At 46.7% G+C, this 18508-nt stretch overlaps 1 protein-coding gene across 1 annotated transcript in view; it reads right to left on the bottom strand.

The window, feature by feature from the left end:
* The window catches only part of RAB26 (RAB26, member RAS oncogene family), a 198848-nt gene that overhangs the window by 98218 nt on the left and 82122 nt on the right, over positions 1 to 18508 (bottom strand). The window lies entirely within an intron of this gene.

Below are 18508 nucleotides of genomic sequence, written 5' to 3'. Positions count from 1 at the left end.
TGAGCCCATTATTCCGTGTCCTGCACTCTGGGATGATCGAGAAGAGATCCTGGCCTTCCTCTCTGGGACAACCTTTCAAGTACTTGAAGAGCGCTATCCTATTTCCCCTCAGTCTTCTCTTCTCAAGGCTAAACAGGCCCAGTTCTTTCCGTCTCTCTTCAGAGGGCTTTGTTTCCAGTCCCCTGATCATCTTGGTTGCCCTCCTCTGAACCCTCTCCAGTTCGTCTGTATCCTTCTTAAAATGTGGCGCCCAGAACTGGACACAGGACTCCAGATGAGGCCTAAGCAGTGTTGAGTAGAGGGGGACTAGTACTTCTCAGGATTTGGAAGCTATGCTTCTATTAATTGAGCCCAAAATAGCATTTGCCTTTTTTGCAGCCACATCACATTGTTGGCTCATATTCAGCTCGTGATTGACAACAATTCCAAGATCCTTCTCGCTTGTCATGTTGTTGAGCCACGTATCCCCCATCTTGTAACTGTGCATTTGGTTTCTTTTTCCTAGGTGCAGAACCTGGCATTTATCCCTGTTAAATTTCATTCTGTTGTTTTCTGCCTAGCACTCCGGTCTATCAAGATCACTTTGAATTTTGTTTCTGTCTTTCAAAGTATTAGCTCTCCTGCCCAATTTTGTGTCATCTGCAAATATGATCAGCATTCCCTGCACCACCTCCTCCAAGTTATTAATACAAATGTTGAAGAGCACTGGGCCCAGGACTGAGCCCTGCGGTACCCCGCTCATTACCTCTCCCCAGTTTGAGAATGTCCCATTGATAAGCACTCTTGGAGTCCAATTCTGGAGCCAACTGTGGATCCACCGGATCGTTGTTTCATCTAGCCCACTTTGAGCTAGTTTGCTCATCAGGAGATCATGGGGCACTTTGTCGAAGGCTTTGCTGAAGTCGAGATATATTATGTCTGCAGCATTCCCACATTCCACAAGGGAGGTTACTTGATCAAAAAATGAGATCAGATTCGTCTGGCAGGATTTGTTGTTGACAAATCCATGTTGGCTTCGAGGCATCACTGCATTGTTTTCAAGGTGCTTACAGATGGAATGCTTGATAATCTGCTCCAGAAGTTTCCCAGGGATCGATGTCAGACTGACTGGTCTGTAGTTCCCAGGTTCCTCCTTTTTATCCTCTTTGAAGATAGGTTCAACATTAGCCCTTCTCCAGTCAGCTGGCACTTCCCCCGTCCTCCATGATTTCTCAAAGAGAATAGACAGTGGTTCTGAGTGTTCTTCTGCCAGTTCCTTTAGGGTGCAGTTCACCTGGCCCTGGAGATTTGAACTCATTCAAAGTAATTCGGTGTTCCTTGACCACATGCCTATCGATCTCAAGCTGCAATCCTGCCCCTTCAGCCTGCACTTCACCTTTGCCGTAGACCCTCTTTTGGGAGAAGACTGAGCCAAAGTAGGAACTGAGCACCTCTGCCTTTTCTTTGTCATCTGTTATTATTTTGCCATCCTTATTTAATAGCTGAACCACCATTTCTTTCCTCTGCCTTTTACTATGCACGTAGCAGAAGAAAGCCTTTTTGTTGCTTTTAGTATCCCTCGCTAACCTCAGCTCATTCTCAGCTTTAGCCTTCCTGACACCATCCCTGCAAAGCTGTGCTACCTGCCTGTACTCTTCCTTTGTTGCTTGGTCTTCTTTCCACTTCCTATATGTGTCCTTTTTTGTTTTCAGATCATCAGAGAGGCAGAGTTACCTAGGCTGAAGACAGACAGGCCTTTTTGCAGGGAGCTGAAGACAGGTTAAGGGAGGGATTGCCACTCATGCGTGGGACACAGAGATCCCACTACTACCTCCAGTAAGCAACTTCTGCACCGAAACAGTCAGATTGGTGTCTGTTAATTACCTAATGTAGAGACGGACAACTTTGTCCTGTGTAGAACATTGCTAGCAGGTGATAGTTTATATGATGTTGGAAGATGAGCAGGTGAATGTACCCTTGATGTTGTACTGGACACTACTGAGTGATGTTATTAAGTCCTGTGATAGCGTTGTCAGGGTGGATAGAGGGGCAAAGATGGCATCTGGGCTTATTGAAGGGATCGGTCCCTGTGTTTGTGTTTCTGTTGTCTAGCTTGTCATTGCTGTTGAGTAGCTGTTTTAGATTAGGGGGCTGTGTCTGTAAACAAGAACAGGCCTACCGCACAAGGTCTACAGGAGGGGGGCATCCATGTCCAGGATGGGCTGTACTGCATACATTGAAGTGGTTTTAGATGGGAACTGTAAGTGATAACTGCATGGCGCTCTGTCACTTTCTCTTCTGGATATGTCCTGCAGTAGATTATTCCTAGCTACCAGTGTGGTTTTGCAGGTTATTACTGTATGATTTCAAAACTCTTGCAAAATGTGACCAGCAGCAGCACTAAGGCAAAAGAAATGCCTGCATTTCCCCAAATGTTGAGTTCCATGCTGTGGAACCCAACATCAGAACTTGCCTCTTCTTGGTGCAGAATGTAGACAGTGCACAGAGATTTCATGTTGGGACTAGGTACTGGTGCCGATGAGGGAGGCAGGCAGAACAATTCCAGGTGGATGTTGGAACAGTGTGTGCAAACAGCACTGCAGATCACATTTGATAACAACCTGCAAGAAAGATCTGCTGGTGGTGAACTGCAGACGCTGGTCTGGACTTGCACTGGTGAAATCTGGCTCCAACTCTCCACTGAGCTCTGTGGGTGGCCAAGGGCAAGCCTAATCTACCTCTCTTTGCCTAATCTGCCTCTTAAGGTAGTTGTGAGGAGAACATGGGAAAAGCTCATGGCACAGCACCCTAAACTCCTTAGAGAAGGGGTAGGATGAAAATGTCATGTTAATACTGTAGGACCCCAAACCAACAGCCAACCCATTGCCCTCTCAACCTGAGCCCCTCCCCTCTGCACGAGGCGTGTGTGAACGTGACTGACCTGACCAGGGTGCAGTGCTTTACATAAAGCACTTTGAAGCCGTGTGGTCCACTAGATAAATGCTAAGAATACAATATTCAGATGATCACAGTTTCCCAACAAAAAGCACCAGGAACAACAGTGTCGTGTAATTCCCCCTCGCCTATCTCAGCAGTATCTAAACTAGATTAAAAACTTTTCAAGCAGCGACAAAAGAGGTAGGCAGTTATTTACTCTCAGGCAATGGGGGCTATGAAACGGCAGTGGTTACAGCATCATGCCCAGAAATGCTTAATTAAGAGCAGGGATAGCAGCAGTGGGATTTATCCTAATGATTGCTGCCCTCCATTTGGTGGAGGGGAAATAACAACCACTAAAAAAATGCTCAAAGCCAATTAGAATCTTAAAGAACAAGGAGCCACCCGGGAGCCAAACACCACTGGACCATGACAGGCGCAGGCGTGAACACAGCTAGGTTTCTCAGGGCTAATATTTGCAGACTCCATTAGTTCTGCAGTGCTCTCCTTGGGCAGGCGTGCTGATTCATGAAAAGGCAGGCAAGCAAACCAGAGTCTGCCAGGACTGTGTCGGGCTGAAGAGACCAAGTCTTCCTTCTCGCTAGGGTAAAACAATACTTACGTACAGGGCGCATTACAAGGCCCTCACAAGGGAGAGATCCAAGGGTAACCTGAATCCTGCAATGTGAATTCTGCAAACTAACTGAATCTGCATAGAATAGTAGTAGGGTTGGAAGGGGCCTACAAGGCCATCGAGTCCAACCCCCTGCTCAATGCAGGAATCCAAGTCAGAGCATCCCTGACAAATGGCTGTCCAGCCTTGTCTTGAAGGCCTCCAGTGTGGGAGAGCCCACCACCTCCCCAGGTAATTGGTTCCATTGCCGTATTGCTCTGACACTCAGGAAGTTTTTCCTGATGTTCAGTCGGAATCTGGCTTCCTGTAACTTGAGCCCATTATTCCGTGTCCTGCACTCTGGGATGATCAAGAAGAGATCCTGGCCTTCTTCTCTGTGACAACCTTTCAAGTACTTGAAGAGCGCTATCATATCTCCCCTCAGTCTTCTCTTCTCAAGGCTAAACATGCCCAGTTCTTTCAGTCTCTCTTCATAGGGCTTTGTTTCCAGTCCCCTGATCATCTTTGTTGCCCTCCTTTGAACCCTCTCCAGCTTGTCTGCATCCTTCTTAAAGTGTGGTGCCCAGAACTGGACACAGTACTCCAGGTGAGGCCTAACCAGTGCTGAGTAGAGGGGAACTAGTACTTCCCGGGATTTGGAAGCGATGCTTCTATGAATGCAGCCCAAAATAGCATTGGCCTTTTTTGCAGCCACATCACATTGTTGGCTCATATTCAGCTTGTGATCGACGACAATTCCAAGATCCTTCTCGCTCGTAGTGTGGTTGAGCCACGTATCCCCCATCTTGTAACTGTGCATTTGGTTTCTTTTTCCTAGGTGCAGAACTTGGCATTTGTCCCTATTAAATGCCATTCTGTTGTTTTCTGCCCAGCACTCCAGTCTATCCAGATCACTTTGAATTTTGTTTCTGTCTTCCAAAGTATTAGCTATCCCTCCCAATTTTGTGTCATCTGCAAATTTGATCAGCATTCCCTGCACCTCCTCCTCCAAGTCATTAATAAAAATGTTGAAGAGCACTGGGCCCAGGACTGAGCCCTGCGGTACCCCACTCGTTACCTCTCCCCAGCTTGAGAAGGTCCCATTGATAAGCACTCTTTGAGTCCGATTCTGTAGCCAACTGTGGATCCACTGGATCGTTGTTTCATCTAGCCCACTTCGAGCTAGTTTGCTCATCAGGATATCATGGGGCACTTTGTCGAAAGCTTTGCTGAAGTCGAGGTATATGATGTCTACAGCATTCCCACGGTCTACAAGGGAGGTGACTTGATCAAAAAATGAGATCAGATTTGTCTGGCAGGACTTGTTTTTGACAAATCCATGTTGGCTTCGAGTAATCACTGCATTGTTGTCAAGGTGCTTCCAGATGGATTGCTTTATGATCTGCTCCAGAATTTTCCCAGGGATTGATGTCAGACTGACTGGTCTGTAGTTCCCAGGTTCCTCCTTTTTACCCTTTTTGAAGATAGGGACAACGTTAGCCCTCCTCCAGTCATCTGGCACTTCCCCGGTCCTCCATGATTTCTCAAAGAGAATAGACAGCGGTTCTGAGAGCTCTTCTGCCAGTTCCTTTATGACTCTAGGATGCAGTTCATCTGGCCCTGGAGATTTGAACTCATTCAAAGTAATGAGGTGTTCCTTGACCATATGCCTGTCGATCTCAAGCTGCAATCCTGCCCCTTCAGCCTGTACTTCGCCTTTGCCAGGGGGGTCATAGACCCTCTTTTGGGAGAAGACTGAGCCAAAGTAGGAATTGAGCACCTCTGCCTTTTCTTTGTCATCTGTTATCATTTTGCCATCCTTATTTAATAGCTGAACAACCATTTCTTTCCTCTGCCTTTTACTATGCACGTAGCTGAAGAAAGCCTTTTTGTTGTTTTTAGCATCCCTCGCTAACCTCACCTCGTTCTCCGCTTTAGCCTTCCTGACGCCATCCCTGCAATTCTGTGCTACCTGCCTGTACTCTTCCTTTGTTACTTGGCCTTCTTTCCACTTCCTATATGTGTCCTTTTTTGTTTTCAGGTCATCCCTAAGCTTTTTGTGAAGCCACATTGGCTTCTTCTGTTGTCTTCCACCTTTTCTTCTTGTTGGAATTGTTTGTGATTGTGCCTTGAGAATTTCCTTTTTTAAAAGTTCCCACCCATCTTGGACTCCTTTTCTCGCTAGCATTGCTTGCCATGGGACCTTACTGATCATTGTTCTGAGTTTGTTAAAATCAGCTTTCCTAAAATCCAGGGTACGCGTTTGAGTACACTCGGCTTTTGCTTCCCTTAGAACCAAGAACTCAAGTACAACATGGTCGCTTTCCCCCAGAGTTCCTGTAACTGCTACTTTATCCACTAAGTCATCTCTGTTGGTTAGGATCAAGTCAAGGATAGCCGATCCTCTAGTTCCTTCCTCTACTTTCTGTAGGAGGAAGTTATCCGCCACACAAGTCAGGAATTTCCTGGAGGGGCCATGTTTTGCAGAATTTGTCTCCCAACAAATATCGGGGAAATTGAAGTCCCCCATTACTACTACATCATGCTTCCTTAAAACATTGGCTATTTGCTTTTCAAAAGTTTCATCCTTGGCTTCTCCTTGATTGGGTGGCCGGTAGTAGACTCCGACCACCAGGTTCCTTTTATTCTTTGCTCCATTTATTTCAACCCAGATGCTCTCGATGGGGCTACCAAGCTCCTCCTCCTGTATTTCTGTGCAGAGATATGTATTTTTCACATACAGTGCAACCCCGCCTCCCTTTCTGTTCCTCCTGTTCTTTTTGAACAAGTTATATCCTTCAACTGCTGTATTCCAGTCATGAGAGTCATCCCACCAAGTCTCAGTTATACCTATCAAGTCATAATTTCCCTCCTGTATTAAGAGTTCAAGTTCGTTCTGTTTGTTTCCCATACTCTGGGCATTAGTATATAGACATCGAAGACCATGTGCTTCATAGTCTGGCTTTCTTCCTACATGTGTCTGAAGACTATTATTGGGCGCTATCAGCGCTGTTCTCTCCATTGCAGTGCATGCGCCTACGTCCATTGTTACCCCCAACATTACATCTCCCTTCCCCGTAGGATTCAGTTTAAAGCCCTCCTGATGAAGTTCTTCATGCTGTGGCCAAACACATTCTTCCCAGCCTTTGTGAGGTGCAACCCATCCCTAGCCAACAGCCCATCTTCCAGGAAGTATAGCCCGTGGTCCCAGAATCCAAATCTCTCTCGTCGGCACCACCTTCGTAGCCAGTCATTCACCCGGAGTATTTTTCGTTCCCTTTCTATCCCTCTTCTAACTACTGGAAGGATGGATGAGAAAACTATCTGGGCCCCAAAGTTCTTGAGTTTCCTTCCCAAAGCTTCAAAGTCTGACGTGATCTCTTCGTAGCTCCGCTTGGCGGTATCATTTGTTCCCACATGGATGAGAAGAAAGGGATACCTGTCAGTGGGCTTTATGAGTGCAGGCAACCTTTCAGTCACGTCTCTAATCTGTCCTCCCGGGAGACAACATACCTGGCGAGTCCACGGGTCTTCGCGACATACTTGGGTCTCGATCCCACGCAGCAAGGAGTCTCCCACTACTACCACTCTTCTCTTCTTCTTCTTGTAGGCCTGGGTTTCATCGCCTCTGTTTGACTGACCTTCAGCCTCTTGCTCACTCTCATGCAGGTTCCCCTGTGATTCTTCCTCTGCAGGCTGTCCTCCAGTCTCATCTGCAAGTACCTGGAATCGGTTCCACAGCTCCACCGCTTCCACTGGTGCAGAGTGGCAGGTTCCACAGAGTGGCATTGTTCTGTTCATTCAGCACAATTTATTTTGCTTATGTTAGCCCTGGGCGGGTCAAGGGAGTGTGCAGGGCACTTCACACTGGCCCCAAAGAACAGGCAAAGAAGGCATGATTTTATTCCAACTTCTGAATTTTGACTATGTACAGATTAAAAACTTACTTTTAAAAACTACATTGAAATCAATCCAGCCCATTGCCTAAGTGGCATCTGCATGGAGACCCCACTGAAAAATGGGACCTTATGGGACCCATCCTGCATCATCACTAATGGGCAGAGAGTGTAACAGCTGATGTATAAACATGATCCTCCTCTCTACAACACACAGCAGCTATATTTAATTTGCTCTGCCATTCAGCACTATATCAATCTTGCAAACAAACCCACAGAAGTGACAATCCAGCAAGGCTTATGTTAGTCTTTTGTAGTCTAAAAAACAAACTTGCTGTAGAAAAGTTCTCCTGCCTCGAGGCAATCTCGCTCACCACAGGTGACCAAGCAAGTAGCCCTTCATAAGCCCACACTAAGAGCTTGATCATTTAAAGGTGTGCAACACTGTTATATTTTTTAGGCTTTTAGCATTACCTCTTTACACAACATATAATTAATACATAATTAATAATTAACACTGAATTAATAATTCAGTGGATCACCCGGTCTCACCCTCAGAACACACTGTCCTGCTCTACGTATAATTAATTTGCTGCCACAAAATGAGATGTCTGTCAATGGCTATTAATCACTGACTAGTAGCCACTGACTTGTCATTGATCAGTCATTGACTTGATGACTATATGGAACCTCCATATTAAGAGGCACTCTGCCTCCAGATCACAGATAATAATTAATAATTTAATTTATTAGACACCTTTCCAGAAAAGACTCAAGGCATCTTTCAGTCAGAGAGTACAACATACTGTTGTGTTCATGTCCTGCTTGAGGGCTTACTGTGAGAAGTAGAATGCTGGATTAGATGGACCATTGACCTGATCCACTATGCTCTTGTTATATTCTTACAGAAATGGGTTTAAAATATTGTTGGTGCTTTTTAATGCATATTTTTGTGTTGGTTTTTTTAAATTATGTTTTCTTTTGTATTATACATCATTTTAATTTTTACTTAATGTTAGAATGTAATTTTTAAAAGAGGAGAAACATATGGAACTAGTCTATTCAATTTTGGTTGCTATCTTAATGGTTCTGGCAAAAGGTCGCTAGATGGCATCTCTTTTCTCACAGGCCATCATCTCTGCATTTAAACAGACAACAGTCTTGATGGACTGAGGAAGGATAGCAAATACCTTGAGTACACAGTGAACAAAAACTGAATTAAAATCTCAAACCATGAAATGGGTTTTGGATGGAGTAACAGTGATGTTGTTGAGGGATGGGGTGGGAAGAAAAGGAAGAGTGCAAGAGGCACACAGGAATGACTAGAGGATGTTGCCCGCAAGCGCACTGTAGAACTGCCACCAGAAACAAGTACAAAGCACGTTGTTAGGACTGTTCACTGCAACTGGTAGCTTCATCAACTAAAGCTTGAATTTCTATTAGTGGATGGTGATGGAAATTAAGGGCATGAGTGCTTTGTTGTTTCCAAATACATTTTGGCTGCAGTATCTAACAGGGAGTACAAAGGAAAATCTTTCAAAATGGCCTCTCCCTCTAGCAATGGGCAGGAGCTTTTACTGCACTCAGAGTTCTCACACCTCTGTCACAAAGGCACCAGTATTGCAGTTCAGGTAATCCTCCAGATGTTGTTGGACTCCAACTTCCATCAGCCCCTGCCAGCATGGACCCCATCATCCCTGGGAGGCGACGGGCTGTGGCTCAGTGGTATGGCATGTGCTTTAAACGCAGAAAGTCGCTGCTTCAATCCCCAGCATCTCCAGGTAGATCTGGGAAAGACCTCTGCCTGAAACCTTGGGAGGTTGCTGGTCTTTGGTGTAGAAAATAACGAGCTATGTGGTCCAGGGGTGTGATTCAATGTATAGCAGGGGTGCCTAACGTTTTTTGGTCGGTGGGCTCATTTGGAATTTTGAGACTCATGGGTGATCTCACAACAGAGCTTCCACAGGGGGCTTGCTCATTCATAAAATGGCTGCCATGGTGGGCACGGCCCATCACAAAACACTCATTTCTCAGATGGCAAACTAGCGAGACTAAAAGAAAAGTAACACAACACCACTCTTTCAAGCCCAAATAAAGATGGCTCTGGAGGGTGGCCCTGGGAGGCTGGTATGCTGCAAAGTACAGTGGCTGGACCAGTTGCGAAATATTCTCAACCGTGTATGTAACTTATGACGCAGTAATGTTGTTAATCAGCTGTTTTACTCAATCTTGAGACTTCACAACCTCATATTAAATTTGTATTAAAACTGTTTGAAAGAGTTCATAATGGAAGTGCATATAAAGAATTTGAAGTGCTATTTCAAATACTAAACCTCTTTGCCGTTCCGCATCTTCGGTTAGTAAATGACGTGCTTGAGCTGCTTCCTTAAAAGTATCATGTACTACCCCATTATACGTTCTGATATCTTCGTAACTGGGGGCACCAATAAAGTGCAATAACAGCAATCTAAGAAAATATCTTTCTGTATCTGAAGGAGATGCACCATGCATTCTCCCTAGACAGGGACTGCCCAAGGCCCTGGGGACTGCATGCATCAGGGATGCAGAATCTCAGACCTGGGGGCCAAATCCAGCCCACTTGAAGTCCCAATCCGGCCCGTCAGAGTTCCGCAGGCAGCCACGCCCCCTTTCCCCCAATTGTTTGGTGGTTTCCTGGCTTTTGTGCAGTTTTCTCCCCATTCTTAAAGGTCGAAATGCTTCTAATAGAAGGCTTAGCAAGTGGCAGTTAAGTGGCTCAGGCTGGTCTTTTGGGCCCTTCCCTTTGCCTTTGGCTCTGCCCAACCCTGGAACACAGCCGCCGATTTGGCCCTCGGGCTGAAAGAGATTCAACACCCCTGGCATACATCCCATAGCCTGCAGTAGACGTAGGGATGTGGGACCTCTGCTCCATGGGCCAAAAGCGGACCTCCCAATCCAGAACTCCAGGGTCTTCTGAGGCCACGCCCCTTCACTGGCCCCACTCCAGGTTACCGATATTATTTTTTCCAACTACAGTTATTGGTTCCTCCCACCTACAAAGGGGGCCTCATGCACGCTGGGGAAGGAGAATGCTTGGATGCAAATGTCTTCTTCCTTCCCGTTGTGCATTGGACAAAATCAAGAGTCAGTTCTGTAGCTGCACCCATTTTTGCTCCGGCCCCATCCACTTTGGGCTCTGGCCCCACCCACTGCTGGAATGTGGGGTAGGGGAGCCCCAGACAAGTTTTGACTGAAGTAACACGGACCTCAACAGGAAAAAGGTCTCCCGCCCACCCAAACTGTAAGTACAGCGTCGGAGTTAAAACAGGGAGGTACCAGGCTATGTACTCAGTGGAGGACACCCCCCCCAGCTTTCCTCAGGAATATTCCTATTCATACGGAGCATGACCTACAATGGTGGGGAGCATATGTAGATCAGCATCACAATACAGTGAGAAGTGAGACCTTGTCTAAATTAAAAACTTTAATGTTTAATTATTGACGTTTCATAATTATTTTCTGCAGTTCTAGCCATCAATAGCGAATGCACGAGAATACATACAATGCATGTATTGCGTACCCATTTGGCTCCATGATATAAATTATTATCAACTTTAACAAATAATTGTGAAGCTGTCCATTTATTTTCAGGGTGCAATTATTTTTCTTCAAATCTAGGCATTGGCAGCTTTAATTTGAGACCATTCCGAACTCAACTGCATAATATTCAGCAGTCGAAATGGAGTGAGCAAAAATTCATGCTCCATATTAATATATAGATATTTTAAAACCGAAAGAAATACAATAAAAATCAGGAGGAGGAGGGAACCCGTCCATGGGCACCATGATGGAGCTCTTGCTCCTTTAGATCTTCCTGTAACCATTTGTCTACGCAAAGTGGGGGGGGTTGTGGGGGGTCTCCAAGCTGGTACAGGGGCATCACAGTGGCAAAGAGACTGAGGTATAATCATGGTGTTCCCAGTTTAGATCTCTACAAAGAATTAACAACATAGCTTTAGACAAGCCTCCGCCACATGGGGGTATTCATGCTGACCCCCTTTACAGACAGTGTACCGGTTTGCATGATAGAACAGCCCACCATGGCTACAATCCTACAACAGATCATGCATTATGCAAGGGCTGTTTAACCCTCGCATAACCCACAGTGGCCGGGTTTGGACAACACGACAACCCCCGGTTGGGGGTTGAATATGCAAAATGCCAGCTTGGCCCTCACCGCAGCTCACGGTGACTTAAACAACCCTGGGCTGTTTGATCGTGTGAACTAGGTCAGTGCCTTTGCCCACTGGACAGTGGAGATTACCTGGTTGCTGCACTTGGGAAAGGATCCCATGTCATGTGTTTACAAATCTGTTCACACCGCTGCTCACTGGGGCTTTGATCCAGCTGCAAGTGAAAAATGAATAGTGGCTTCTGTCTGGTAAAGTGCAACTCTTACATGCCTCCAGAGTTTGAAAAACAACAAGCAATATTATTTTACTTCGCATAATTAACAACACCCATAACAAGGAATTAATTTAAGCACCAACGCTCTAGTTTTAACGGCCTTTTAGCTCCAGCTCTGGAAATGAGATTGGAGATTACCCCTTCCCAGCACTGCAGCAATACACAATAGTTCCCCTGATCCACCTCCTTAGAAATTGACTCTGCCAAAAAACAGTGTTGTGACCACAGGCTTCTGCTGTACAAAGTTAAGGAATTTCATTTCCTTCTTTTGGAGCTGCCGGCTGATTAGGAGAGTGGAGGCGGATTAATGTGCACTGCACTGCGATGAGATGCCCTTTGTCCCGAACTGCCTGGAATGTTTTGGGGAGACATAAGCACAGGCTAGGGGTTGAAAGCGGCCTGGACTAACTGAAGAGTTGAATAGAGAGTTTCGCGGGGAAGAAGTTTGGATTGTAGCCCTTGCTTTGAAAAAGAGAGCTGCTTATTTTTTATCATTATTTATATCTCACTTTTCTCCTAAGAGACACAGCATTTTTTGGCTCCTCCCCTCCAAAAGGTAAATTTGTTTTAAGAGCATAAAATAGACAGCGCAATAGATAATTAAAACATCCGAGTCAGCAAAAAAAACCTGTATAGGCTAATGAAATGCTTAACAAGATGGTGGAAAGTTTTTCGATTCCAGAGATGAGAAGCCTTTAGAAGTAGCAAACCATTTGTGATCAAAGGACTGTCTACTTCGAAGACTTGATAAAGCTTGATAAATACATTGCCTGCACTGAAGCCATTAAAGTTGCCATTCACAAGTCCGTAACTCGGCAGTCTCTGTGGCTTCTTTGAGTTAACCAATCAAAGCCTCTGTTGCACTGATATGCACTGTGCGGTTAAATCCTTCATTGTCAGCCAACAAAACTATTGCTTTGCTTGACTCTGCTTTTAGGGAATGTTCTATAGCTATGGCAGGCAGATGGGAGAAAGAAGGTGGAGGGAAGAGAAATAAAACAAATGCAGAAAAGCAGGGAAAAGGCTGCAAGAAATGGGGAGCTCTAAAGGCACTCTCTGCGGGACATGGGGCTGGTCGGAGAGGGCAGACACCCCTCTTCCCCTCGGAGGAGCCCCAGCAAGGCGCCTGGCCCTGCCTCTTGTCCGAGGAGGGAGGGGTCGTTATCCCAAGGATTCCAGAATGACCTCCCCCCCCCGACAAACCAGGGAGAAATCCCAGCCTGTTAAACCCCAAGCAGGATTAGAACTCTGCTCCGGTCTTCTTCCTCCCACCAAGGCAGACAATGGACAGAACTGCCCATTCCTCCATATTCCCAGAACAGCCACAGCAGGATCTCAGCCCCATTCCTGTTTCCTCTTGCAGAACAGACTGCAGGGGAGCAGTTACATCCTCGGCAAAATTAGGTCTCTGGCTCTCATTGGTCCACTGTAATCCCCACCTATATGTGGGCGGGGCTTGAACCATGTGGCATTGCATGTGGGAAGACTGCCAGGAAGGTGCTCACAGCCACTCCTTGCGCCCTGGTTCTTCTGCCTGCCGCAGAGATGCTGGGCCGCTGGAGGGCATGCTGCACAGCAGTGCCTCTGGGCAGTTTGGAGACAGCCGTCGAATCTGACCTGCCTGCCTGCACACAGAACCCACCCGCCCTGGGAGGCCGAGACTGAATTCTCAGGGCACAGTTCTCCGGGAAGGAGATGAAATAAGTTTTTCTCCCTCTCCCCCAAATGATTCAACTTGAGAGCAACCAACTAAAGCAGAAGTTTCATTTAACACACAAACATCCATCCTTCCTTCACCCCCCCCCATTTGCAGCACATCTTTTGACTCGTATCAGGGTAACCTGCCACAGATTCTATAACAGATTTGCACCTGGACTTAGCACAGGTTAGCCTGACAGTTTAAAAGCAGCAAGCTCGTGCAGTCATGAGTCCGTCGTCCGATGTGTGGCTAGGCGACACAGGACATCGACAAGAGAGATGTCTGGTCTGGAGGAGAGACTTTCAGAAACAGACCCATGTTCAGATCCTGCCTTCTGTCAGCTGTTCAGCGGCCAGGGTGTAAAGTTCAGCATCCTCTCTCCATCTCATGTCCCTCTCTGTAAAATGGGAATCAGGGCAAACTTTGCCTTCCACAATACAGGGAACAGAGAAGGTGGTGCGAACAGGGGGCAGCGTCCCTCACCTTATCATTTCACAGTGGTTTTCCTTCAAGCAACTCCTGGCTGGCCCAGGTAGCAGCCAAGTACCGCAGCGGATGCTGTTTGCAGAGGGAACAAAATAGTGTCCAGGAGCAATAGCCAGTCACTCTATCTATCATCATCATTTTATAAAGTGCCTAAAATTTTCTAGGCACTGTACACAGATTAAAAACAAGAGAATTCCTGGCCAGAAGCTTACAAACCGCGCTCCCCTCTCCTCCTTCCATCCCTGCTACTGCGACGGCAGCGGTGGGACAGGAGGAGGACAAGAGGGGAGCGGCACTCCCCCTCCATTTTGCACTCACAACTGGCTCCTTCTCCCCCTCCCAGGAACCAGAAGGGGGAGAAGGAGCCAGTTGTGCACAGTGGCAGAGGTTTTTTGCACAAAATGGTGGCAGGTGGTGACAGGACTCCTGCCGCTGCCACCCGCCACATTTTGCACAAAAACCTTGGTTTCGGGACCTCTTTCACAGCCCAGCCTGCCTATGTGGGCTGAGCAGAGTCTGTCGTGGGGATTCGTTGGGCCCCAAAACAGCTGGATTTCTCTGCGATGGACTACCTACTATGCCCACAAATGTTCCTCACCCATCTTTGTTTATTTCGGGAGTTAATTAATGGCAATGTGGAGGCTGTGAGAGCTGGACTCTAAGGAAGGCTGAGCGCTGAAGAATCGATGCTTTCGAACTGTGGTGCCGGAGAAGACTCTTACGAGTCCCTTGGACTGCAAGGAGGTCAAATCAGTCCATCCTAAAGGAAATCAACCCTGACTGCTCATTGGAAGGACAGATACTGAAGCTGAAGCTCAAATGGAAAAGACCCTGATGCTGGGAAAGACAGAAGGCAAAAGGAGAAGGGGACGGCAGAGGATGAGATGGCTAGATAGCATCACCGATGCAATGAATATGAACTTGAGCACGCTCCGGGAGAGAGTGGAGGACAGGAAGGCCTGGCGTGCTGTGGTCCACGGGGTCACGAAGAGTCGGACATGACTGAACGACTGAACAACAACAACGGAGGCATGTTGCAGTAACTTAAGAAAAATACCATGCATTCTGGGGAGAAGTGAAGAAAGCTGAAGCCCACGCCAAGTTAATTACTGGCAATTATTTGGCTCTGACTTCCAGAAGTACCACCAAGAGGCCAATGCATATCAGTTATGCAAACCTCATTATCACTACAGCATCAACAAAGTTAGGCTTGCAAAGGATGATTTTTAAAAAAATCCCTGCAACACGAGATAACAAAAGCAAACACAGGCGAAGAAGAAAACTGCAGAAGTCCCCAAAGAGGACAATTTCTCAGCCAAGTCCAGAATGCTCCCTGGTTAATCCAGAGAGATCCCTCTCCACTCAAGTTAAGGTGGGAGTTCTGCTTGTTGGCCAGATACAGCCAAAAGAAACACCAACTTCCTTGGCTGAATTATATAGTGTCAAAATTCATTAAAACTTGTACAGAGACAAATTGTTTAATCTGAAACTAATTATAGCTGCCAGCTCCCCAGCCCATCATGATGGCAGGCTAACAATCCATCACTATTTTTAAGCAGTCCAGTCAGGGTTGGCATAAGTGTTAGATGAGTGAGTCTTATGCCCAAGGGATATTCACTTGTATTAATATTTTAATTGAACCATTTGTCTACATTTTTAACCATCAATGCAACACATCTGAAGAAACAGAAAGAAATCCAGAGAAAGAAGAAAGGGAGGTGCGGGGCGGGGGGTGGTGGTTAAGTGAGAAAAAGAAGAGCGGGGAAACCAAAGCAATGTATAATGAGTGTTGTATGAAGTGTCTCAGTATTTGTACTATTGTGTCTTTTTTTGTTGGTGTATGCTATTAAGTGCTCCCGAAGGTATTATGGAATTGATTCTTCATATTTAGTTGTTGTTATTAATTATTATTGTTAATAATAATAATTTTATTTCTACACTGCCCAATAGCCGAAGCTCTCTGGGCAGCTTGCAACAATTCATAAGACAATAAAGTACAGCATAAAATACAGCATAAAAATTTAAATACTCAAAATGTAAAACAATTTAGACAGCTAAAAACAGTTTCAATACAGTACTAGACCTGTTTAGACGAGTGGTGTAAATGTCCCATCATATACCATAAATACCTGGGAGTAGAGGACAGTCTTAATCTGGCACCGAAAAGATGACAGTGTTGGCGCCAGGCGGACCTCAGTGGAGAGATAGTTGCATTGCAGTCAGAGGGCCACCACTGAGAAGGCCCTCTTCCTTGTTGCCACCCTCTGAGGAAGGCCCCAGATGTCTATCATAGTGTCCAGGCAGGTTCAGGTTGGGAGAGGCACTCTCTCAGGTACTGCAGTCCCAAGTCATGTAGGGTTTTATAGGTTAAAACCAGCACCTTGAATCGGGCTTTGAAAAATACAGGCAGCCATTGTAGGCGGGCCAGAATGGGTCTTATGTGCTCAGACCTTCTGGTCCCAGTTATTAATCCAGCTGCCACATTCTGCACAACCTGCATCTTCTGAACAGTCTTCAAGGACAGCCCCACAGAGAGTGCACTGCAGTAAACTAACTTGGAGATCATCTGATTGCTGAAACCAGGTTATCCCTGGCCAGACAGGGACGTAGCTGGGCTACCAGCTGAAGCTGGTAGAAGGCACTCCAAGCTGCCAAGGCCACCTGAGCCTCAAGTGATAGAGATGGGTCCAGGAGAACCCCCAAGCTACGAACCTGCTCCTTCAAGGGGAATGCAGCCCCATCCAGAACAGGTTGAGTACCCTCCATCCGGTCAGAAGTCCCACAACTAACAGCATCTCAGTCTTGTCTGGATTGAGTTTCAGTTTATTAGCCCTCATCCAGTCCATTGTCACAGCCAGGCACTGATTCAGCACATCCACAGCCTCACCTGAAGAAGATGAAAAGGAGAAATAGAGCTGCGTGACATCAGCGTACTGATGGCAATGTACTCCAAACTCCAGATGACCCCACTCAGCAGTTTCATGTAGATGTTAAATAGCATGGGGACAAAACTGACCCCTGAGGAAACCAATGCTGGAGAATCCACAGGGCTGTGCCATATTCCCCAAACACAACCTTCCGGAGCTGACCCTCCAAGTAGGATGGGGCAACCACAACGCAGTACCCACCATTCCCAGCTCAGACAGTCACCCCAGAAGGGTACCATGGTCGATGGCATTAAAAGCCGCTGAGAGATCCAGGGGTATCAACAGGGTCACACTCCCCCTGTCTCTCTCCCGACATAGGTCATCATACCGGGTGATCAAGTCTGTTCCTTTGCCAATCCCCGGCCTGAATCCCGACTGAAATGGATCATAGAATCATAGAATCATAGAATAGCAGGGTTGGAAGGGGCCTACAAGGCCATCGAGTCCAACCCCCTGCTCAATGCAGGAATCCAAGTCAGAACATCCCTGACAAATGGCTGTCCAGCCTCGTCTTGAACGCCTCCAGTGTGGGAGAGCCCACCGCCTCCCTAGGGAATGGGTTCCATTGTCGTATTGCTCTAACAGTCAGGAAGTTTTTCCTGATGTTCAGCCGGAATCTGGCTTCCTGTAACTTGAGCCCATTATTCCGCGTCCTGCACTCTGGGATGATCGAGAAGAGATCCTGGCCTTCCTCTCTGTGACAACCTTTCAAGTACTTGAAGAGCCCTATCCTATCTCCCCTCAGTCTTCTCTTCTTAAGGCTAAACATGCCCAGTTCTTTCAGTCTCTCTTCATAGGGCTTTGTTTCCAGTCCCCTGATCATCTTGGTTGACCAGATAATCGGTCTCATCCAAGCATGTCTGGAGCTGGTTTGCCACCACCCGCTGAAGGACCTTGCCCAGAAAAGGAACATTTGTTAAGATCTTGTGAGTCCAGAGAGGATTTCTTCAGGAGTGGTCTCACCACTGCCTCCTTCAGTCAGCTCAGGACCACTCCCTCTTGCAAGGAGGCATTAATTACCTCCCTGGCCCAGTTGACTGTTCCTGCCCTGCTCGTTTTTATAAGCCAAGAGGGGCAAGGATCCATTACGGAAGTGGTTGCATGAACCTGTCCAAGCACCCTGTCAGCGTCCTCAAGCTGTACTCACCCAAGAAAACTGGACCAGGCTGTGCTCTGGGAACCTCATCTGCTTCATCCGCTGTAACACTGCAGTCTAAATCCCAGTGGATGCAAGAGGTTTCATCCTGGAAGTGCCTGGCAAGTATATTACAGCGGGTCTTGGACAGGTCAGTAATGTCCTGTCTGAGGCCCACTGTAATATGCTTGCTAGGCACTTGCTAGTTAAGATGCGAAGATAAGCATCTAGCTTCATTCTGCATAACTTTCTCAGAAAAACGTGACTGCAGGAATCTCCATCCATCGTTCACATCTGGCAGTGGATCTGTCGATCCATGTTTATAACAGAAGTCCCTTGGTAGCTATGTTGGGTGCCATGTCATAGATTGGAACCACTTCTGAACAGAGC

The sequence above is a fragment of the Heloderma suspectum genome, chromosome 12 (genome assembly GCF_057233095.1).
Source record: "Heloderma suspectum isolate Gila_16-S chromosome 12, 16-S_ref, whole genome shotgun sequence".
Taxonomy (NCBI): Eukaryota; Metazoa; Chordata; class Lepidosauria; order Squamata; family Helodermatidae; genus Heloderma; species Heloderma suspectum.
Note: the sequence above shows the minus strand (reverse complement) of the source record. Positions and strands in the feature narration are given on the sequence as shown.